This window comes from Enhydra lutris, unplaced genomic scaffold, assembly GCF_002288905.1.
Source record: "Enhydra lutris kenyoni isolate GAN:26980312 unplaced genomic scaffold, ASM228890v2 scaffoldscaffold4, whole genome shotgun sequence".
NCBI lineage: Eukaryota > Metazoa > Chordata > Mammalia > Carnivora > Mustelidae > Enhydra > Enhydra lutris.
The window spans coordinates 14,107,806-14,116,209 of NW_019154088.1; the positions used below are offsets into that span (position 1 = coordinate 14,107,806).

The following is an 8,404-nucleotide window of genomic DNA, read 5'->3' on the forward strand; positions in this document are numbered from 1 at the left end:
ATCAGAAAAGATGACCCCGCTCCCAATAAAAATTTTAATATCCTAATAATATTGCTACCACCTATTAAGATGTGAAAGAATTGTACTCAGGAAGAGAACTCATGAACAAAATATAAGCAAATGGAATTATCTAGCTTCTGCTGCCATCAAATGTCCAACCTGCCAGCAACAAAGACCAGAGCTATGCCCCCTAGGTAGTGTCATCTATCTAGGGAATCAACCCATCACTTGGGAGCAAGTATATCTTGTCAGAGTGGAGAAACCACAGAGGGAAGGTGGCTCTTACTGGAGATTGTTGTTCCCAGCATAGAGAGTTGGGACTATTACCAGAGTCCAGAACCTGGGGCCTTCAGGTAAAGGCTGGAACCATAATGGCACAGGGAAACACAAAGCGAGGGGCTGTTCCTGGCAGGAACTTCAAAGAGGAGACACAGCTTCTGGCAGCCTCTGCCCTAGAGTCTGAATGACAAAGAAATTCCCTGGTTTCTCCTCTCCAATATTCCAATTTTCCTCCAGTCCCTCCCTTTGGTCATCATTCAACTGAAAACCAGAGGAGAAGAGAATCTGCTAATGTAATACATATATTTATTTCTCGTGGGGTCCAGAGCAAGGTGAAAGATGGAGAATATATCTGGAGGGCAAACAGAAACTATACAGGATAGAGGAGGAATAATTATCATCAGAGTTAGGCAAGGAGTTACCTCTGGGAGGTGGAAGAAGTATACAGGTGTCTTCTGATGTGGTAGAAATATTCTCTCTTGCCTCACTTGGTGGTTACATTGGTGTTTGCTTTATAATTGTTTTTGTTTATTATAATTTTTTTAATGAAAAGAATACAGTCTCTTTATTTCCTCTTGAGCTACAAATGTTCTGTTTGTATGAGAGAGAGCCCAGTACTGGAGACAGTGGTTAGCTCTTCCATTTGCTCCAAAGCGTTCCAAGGAAGGAAAAGCCTAAACAGGATCTAGACAGTTTCCATCTGCTGATATTCAGCTAATCAAACCCATAGCCTGATACTCTTGGAGCAGGACTGTTCCAGCAAGGTCCCATGTGATAACGGCAAAGACTGAGCGAACGTGCATCTTAGGCCCCTGTCCCCATATGCTCTCTAAAATTTCACTATTTGGTCAGAGCTGGGAGTGGTACCAGGGTCCTGGCCCATCTTTGCTCATTGCTCCTCTGATTCTGCCATTCTGCTTTCAAGGGAGAGTGGGTTCAGATGGTCTCAGAGGTGGTGGGGGCCATTCCCTTGGCAGCTTGCTGGGCTAACCCGTGCTTGTAGCTTTTGGTGTTGGGGCTCTCAAGGTTCACCACAGACACAGGTACCCTCACAGTGTCCAGTCCATTTACTGTTGCCCACTGTGTAATGGGCTCTTCTGGTAATTTTAATACGTGTGGGGTGACCACAATTCCGATTTAAAAAAAATTATTTAAATTCAGTTTAGTTAACATAGAGTATATTATTAGTTTCAGGGGTAGAATTTAGTGATTCAGCACTTACATATGAACACCCAGTGCTCATTACAACACGTGCCCTCCTTAATGCCCATCCCCTAATTACCCTACACCCTCACCTACCTCCCCTCTAGCAACCCTCAGTTGTTTTCTTTTTAATTTTTAAAAAAGATTTTATATATTTATTTGACAGAGAGAGAGAGATCACAAGTAGGCAGAGAGGCAGGCAGAAGCAGGCTCCCTGCCGAGCAGAGAGCCTGATGCAGGGCTTGATCCCAGGACCCTGAGATTATGACCTGAGCCAAAGGCAGAGGCTTTAACCCACTGAGCCACCCAGGTACCCCCTTCAGTTTGTTTCTTAGAGTTAAGAGTCTCTCGTGGTTTGTTTCCCTCTCTTGTTTTTATTTTATTTTTTAAAAAGATTTTATTTATTTATTTATTTGATAGAGAGAGAGAGAGACAGCAAAAGAGGGAACAAAAGCAGGGGGAGTGGGAGAGGGAGGAGGCTTCTTGCTGAGCAGGGAACCCTATGTGAGGATTGATCCCAGGACCCTGGGATCATGACCTGAGCCGAAGGCAGATGCTTAACGACTGAGCCACCCAGGCACCCCTTTTATCTTATTTTATTTTTGAAGAAATAGTTGGTGGCTATTTCAGGGTTTAGTTCCCATTTGAACTTGTTCTTCACCCCACCTCCAGGTGGCAGCTTCTCAGAAACTTCACAGTCCTCTCACTTTACCTCGTCTGGATCTTCTCGAATTTTCCTTCTTGTCTCAGCAATTTCTCCTTCTCAGTTCCTTGTTTTCACCCAGACCAGCAGACAGTAGTCAATTCGGGTCCAAAGATTTCTTCAGTGAGACCAGGTCACCCAGGACTCCCAAGTCTTTCTACCGCCTGTGTGAGGAGAAGCTCCAGGTTGCTTATGGGGCTGTGGTTGTGTCCTCCACGAGCTTGTAGAGGCCCTGTGGCCATTGAACACCGCGCTTGCTGCCCTTTCCCTACAGTAGCACTTTCGGTGCACGTGACCATGCCCTGATTGTGAGAGAGGCTGAAGCCCCTGCTCCAGGCTGTGGGCACCCCCTGCAAGTGAGTGTGGCCTTAGCAAATCCCCACTCCTCCCCCTGCAGGGCACTTCCTATGCAGCACCCCCTACCAGGCCCCCTACCCTGTTTCTCTGGCATCTAGGGAAGAGCCTATAATTGATTAAACCTCACATATATTTTAGGTTCTTCTTTGTATGAATGATGTAATTCATAAAAGTACAAACAAGAAAATTTGCCGAGTCACATAACTGAAAAACCCAGAAGTAGGATTAACTTTAAGTCGTCTTTAATTCGGAGGATCAGTTGCTGCCAGCAGTGCTCTTCTCTGTCATCCCACTCATCCCCAGGGTGGCTGCAAAAAATCCACCTTCAGCACACGGATTCTCCCTCCCCGTTTCCCAGAAACTTCAGTAAATATTTCATTATTTCTTTCTGCATCACATGTCCATTCCTGAGCCAATCACTGTGGCCGAAGAGTGAGGGGAATCACTCCCATGTAAATTTTATTAGTTGAGGCTGGAATCCTTCCAAGGAGTGAGTTCCATTAGATGAAGAAAAAGGTGTGAGGCCCATCCCAAGTGGGCCATCCTAAGGGATTCGCTTTAATGGTTCCTTATCCACCCGTTCCTGGGGTGATGGTCGCTCGTGTCTCATAGAATGGCTACTAGAAGCTGGAGAGACACACAAACTGAGGGAAATGGCAGCTGAGCTCTTCTGTGGATTTGTGTTTCTGTGCTGAGTCCTGATGATGAGGGAGTAGAAGGCAAGCTGAGGGCAAAGCAGAAGCTGACATCCTGCAACTCTCCCCCCTTCCTCCATGGGATATATGTGACATTCCTCAGGCACTCCTGGCTGCCCTAAAGGGAAAACAGAGATCACAATCCTGCACGATAAGAGTCTCCCTCAGTTTACAAATGTCCTAGTGATTTACAAAGAAGAAGCTTTCTTATCAATAACCTAATTTCCAGAGACCCATAACTCAGTTCCTGAAGCCCTTAACATCATCCTCCCCTCCATAAAATTGAGGGAGGCTGAGGTGGAAGGAAATGTAAATAAAGTTGAATTTCTTCTAAACCTACAGCCTATTGACAAGGACATGTGACAGGAGGAGTATGACATTCTACCAGAAAACTCCCCAACTGTCTTCATGTTGGTACCTCCTTAGAGAAAAAATAAAATGAAACAAACCAAAAAAATAGCTTGGCTTGACAATAACCAGGTCTCCATTATCCTGAGAGGTTTTTTGTTTGTTTTTTTTTTAATATTTTATTTACGTATTTGACAGAAAGAGAGAGATCACAAGTAGGAAGAGATGCAGGCAGAGGGTGGGGGGGAAGCAGGCTCCACGCTGAGCAGAGCGCCCAATGTGGGGCTTGATCCCAGGACTCTGGGATCATGACCTGAGCCAAAGGCAGAGGCTTAACCCACTGAGCCACCCAGGCGCCCCTGAGAATTTTCTTTACTGTATGACAGCCCTTCTGAACACCTCCTTTGTTCTCACCTCCCCAACTCCCAAGAATATAATCAGCCACTCCTTGGGATCACAGGGCTGCAAGTCTTTCTGCCCATGTGCTTTAAGAAAATCACCTTTTTGCCCCAGTGGTGTCTTAAGAATTCTTTCTTGCTCATCGGCTCCGGACTTCACTTATATTCTAAAACTTCATCACTAACCTATTATCTTTAAATAATACTTACTAGTTGATTCCAGGAAATACCAAATAATTGCTTAAGTCACAGGATAAGTTTCTCGAAGCTGATTCCCCCTTCTTCATCCCAGACACCTTAAGAGGTCACTGCATCTGTCCCTGAAAGGGATCAGAGATACAAGCAACCGAGAGGCTCACTATATGAGAGGAGGTCACTACTCCATGTGGTAAAAACAGAACAGACTCTGCTTTTGGTTTGTCGCATATGCAAACAATAATTTCAGGTATTTCAAACACTCTTTCTTAATCATTTCTTTCAAACAAAAAGGGTGTTTCTGTGTCCTTTATGTCTATATCCTAATATATATTTATCAACCTTTGCTTTGAAACATCATACTGAATAAACTTTTTTTTTTAAAGATTTTATTTATTTATTTATTTGTCAGAGAGAGAAAGAGAGAGAGAGCACAAGCAGGCAGAGTGGCAGGGAGAGGCAGAGAGGGAAGCAGGCTCCCTGCTGAGCAAGGAGCCGGATTCGGGACTCGATTCTAGGACCCTGGGATCATGACCTGAGCCAAAGGCAGCGGCTTAACCCGCTGAGCCACCCAGGCACCCCTGAATAAACTTTTTAACACTAAATTTAATTGTTGAATACAAGTAATTAATCGCATAGATGTGATGAACCCAGAAAGGCTCTGCTCAGATTCCACTCTGGGAAGATTCACTGCCGCAGCTGCTGGGAATGTCATCCGCAGACAGTTTTCACCTGTGAGTCCCTTTAGAGAGCCTCAGCTGTGGAAAACCATCTTTCCCCCAGATCGTGCTTTTTTGGGGTGGTGTGATGGTTAAATGTATGTGTCAACTTGGCTAGACCACTATATCCAGATATTTGGTCACACTTGATTCTAGATGTTTCTTTGAAGGTATTTGTTAGATTAACATTTAAATCAAGAGACTGAGTTCAGTGAAGCTAATTGTCCTTCATTACATGGGTGGGTATAAAACAACCACCTGAAGGCCTGCAGAGCCAAAGACTGACCTTCCCGGAAGAAGAGCGCATTCTGTCCGCAAAACTGCCTTTGGAGTCAAACTGCATCTCTTCCCTGGGGCTCCGTCCTGCCAGCCTGCTCTGCAGAGTTTGGATTTACCAGGCCTCTGCAATTTTGTGAGTCATTTCCTTACAATAAATCTTTTTAGCTTGCTCTCTGTTGGGCTTGTGTTGTTGCTTGACTTCTGCCCACTCTGGCTTCCTTGCCCTACCTTCTATCTGTGTTTACCTGTGGGGTTCCACAGTCTCTCCCTAATAAACATACTAACTACTACACTCCGTCAGAGTTGGCTTCTTAGAGGACCCCGCTTATAACAAAAAGATGAAATGTATAAGGAACATGTAGTAGTTCCCATTGTCCTTGTGAAAAATATTCCAGAGTCTAGAAGGAGGATATAAAAGGCAAGCAACTGAAGCCTGGGCTGAAAACCAAGTTAACTCTGAAGACAATTTCCTAGTTTGGAAGCAGAAAGGAAAAACATGGGACTTATTATCAAGGTGTTTATCTTTTCCATTTGGGTAGAAAACCATATTCTTCCTAATCATCTACCTCTGAGGTTTGAAGAAGGAGAACAATTTGGACAGTTTCAGAGTAAGAGACACAGAGAAGCATTGGGTTTCCAGTGATATACCAGGGCACATCTCTATTAGGAGATGGGATGAGGGGTTCTTGTATCTTTGGGGGGAGAAAATGAGAAATAATGTATCCTGCTTCCTCCTCCTTTCCCTGCTCTCCCTCCTTTCCCAATGCACTGGGGACTGATTAGTTACATGTTCACACTCTAATTTGTTACATTTTGTAACCCACAGTCTGTTTTTTAAAGGTTAAGTTTTCTTTGTTCTGCCTTTACAGCAGTAACTCTAATTAATTACTCAGAAAGTAAGCTTAAAGTTGGGGCAATTTAATTTCGTTTACATGGTGGTGTTTGGGCCCTCAACTAGCCCACAGAGTTTGGCTGTTGTTGACCTATTTATTTCTTTTAGGAAGCTCAGGTTTCTCTTTTAGATTTTCCTGATCCACTGTTCATATCTGTGGGTATATTTCTCTTTGGCCATGTGATGCAGAAAAGAGATATAATATAGCAAGATAATTTGAAAATTTAATGGTATCACTGAATAACTAAATTTGGTTTGTGTTTCTTGCTGCCATAGACACAGAAAGAAGGAATGGCAACTTTCCCTAGATTCCCTTTCCTAGGAAGATACTAAGTCTTTGTTCTCCAGCCCTATCTTTCTCCTCATCTATAATGAAGAGAACCCACATCTTTGGAACCATTTTTTGGGACTTGAATTTTTCTTTAAAAGAGGCATTGATATTTAGTCTGGGATGGGGGGGGCAATAAAAATTGTTACCTTCAGTAGATGGGAGTTGTGTGTTGACTGGAAAGAGGCATGAGGGAACTTTTGGGGTGATGGGAACCTCTTCTAATTTGATCTAGGCAATAGCTGCATGAGAGTAGGTAGACGTAAAGGTCATCATCTGTACCCTCTATGGAAGTTCTCTGGATACAAAAAAATGTGTAAATATATATGTAGAGATGCACTAGTTGGCAATGTCACTGTACCCGAAATAGCCATAAGCCTGACTCTCCAGAGGCTGGAACTTAAATTTATCCCCTTGCCTCTAGTCTGTCCTCGTGGACATTTATTCTGTAAAAGAATGTCAGAGGACATGCCTTGGAAGTTATAATTACCAGAAAATATTTGTCTGTCTCATAGCAAAGTTAAAAGGAGATTACTATCATTTCTTCAATGTGTGGAAAAGGAAAGGATTAAAAAAAAAAAAAGTAAGATTTCTTTCCTTCTTTCCCAGTTTATTTCCTACAGTCTGATACTTCCATTGTCAGCTTGGTAACGTGAAGGGGATAGGCACTATTGTTAGCATCTAGGAAGGCCGATTCAGAATCGTTCCAACAAACTGATAGAAAATCTGTTCATTTTTGTTGTTGAATTAATTCCAAGGAAATTTCCATTTTTTCCCTCCTCTTTGGCATGAAGCCATTTAGTCCAGCCTGTACACCTTTGTATACATCAGTGACTTCTGACTTTTCACAGACACTGTGGCCAGTCCCAATTCATAGTGTTTCCATTGGACCACTTGGCTAACAGCTAGGATGCTGTCATTATGAAATTCCTCAGTACCTGAACCAGCTTGGTTATATTCTTCATGTTTCTTTTGGCCAGTGGCCAATTTCTTGGACATATCTAAGTGTTTTTTGTGTTTTTTTTTTTTTTTAAATTTTTTGTTGTTGCTGAGGTAGAATGCTCTCTTTCTTGAATAGCCAGAGTGGCTCTCTGGGACCCTTTAGAACAACACTAATACTGGACAATACGAATATTTTCTTTGCCCTAGCAGGAATGGGAATGGGTACAGTTTACCATTCTGTAACTCACCTGAGATGTGTAGCTTTGGGTTCCAGAAATCTGCCATTTTGTGCGTCAAGAAAAGAAAGGTACAGATGAGAAGGAGACCATCTTGAGAGGCCTTCGTTGGACCCCTAGAACTGTCATGAGTAGAGTGCTGTGAGGACACAGAGTCTGACTCTGACATTTAGGTACAAAAGATCATCTACTGGGGAATGCTCTGGCACTTGCTAAGGAGTGAGAAAAGCAGAATTTTCAGAGGGAGAAGTTTAACAGTGATGTGGTTGCAATTCTCCATCATTAATACATGTTGCTGTGCAGCTGGGATGGCCTTTCAGAGAAGTACCAAACTGACAAAGAGACAAGACCTTCGTGCCTCCATATGGATCAGCTGGGGAAGGAGCGTACCCTTGATCAAAGCAGATTCTTTTAGCTGAGGGCAGTTCCCCGTGCAGAGCAGTTCTGTGTCTGTAGTAGCAGACATATTTCCAGTAGCTGGGGAAATGAGTGCCTTGGTCTTGATCCATTAGGATCCATTTTTAGTGTCACTTGGATCCACTTGTTTTATATAGTAAGTTCATACCACCTGTGAAGACGTCCTCTAGGATCCTGGTTAGTTTCTTTTCCTGGGGAAACTTACAAAAAGAAAATCAGGGGGATATACCTCTAGCTCCTGTTGCTGTAGCTGATCTTGACAACACAACTGATACTCCTCACCTCCCTCTTCCAATCCCTTTCTAGAAAACCCTCACCCTTGTTTGGTACCTCTGATGCTCTACATGGCTTAACTGAAGGGGGACCCAGGCCCTAATCCATGGGAAGTGAAGATGACTTGGTTGGTTATTTGG

General features: G+C 43.4%; 1 pseudogene; it reads right to left on the minus strand.

The window, feature by feature from the left end:
* Positions 1 to 1,215: 1,215 nt before the first annotated feature.
* LOC111159762 lies at positions 1,216 to 5,240 on the minus strand (annotated as a pseudogene).
* Positions 5,241 to 8,404: the final 3,164 nt, after the last annotated feature.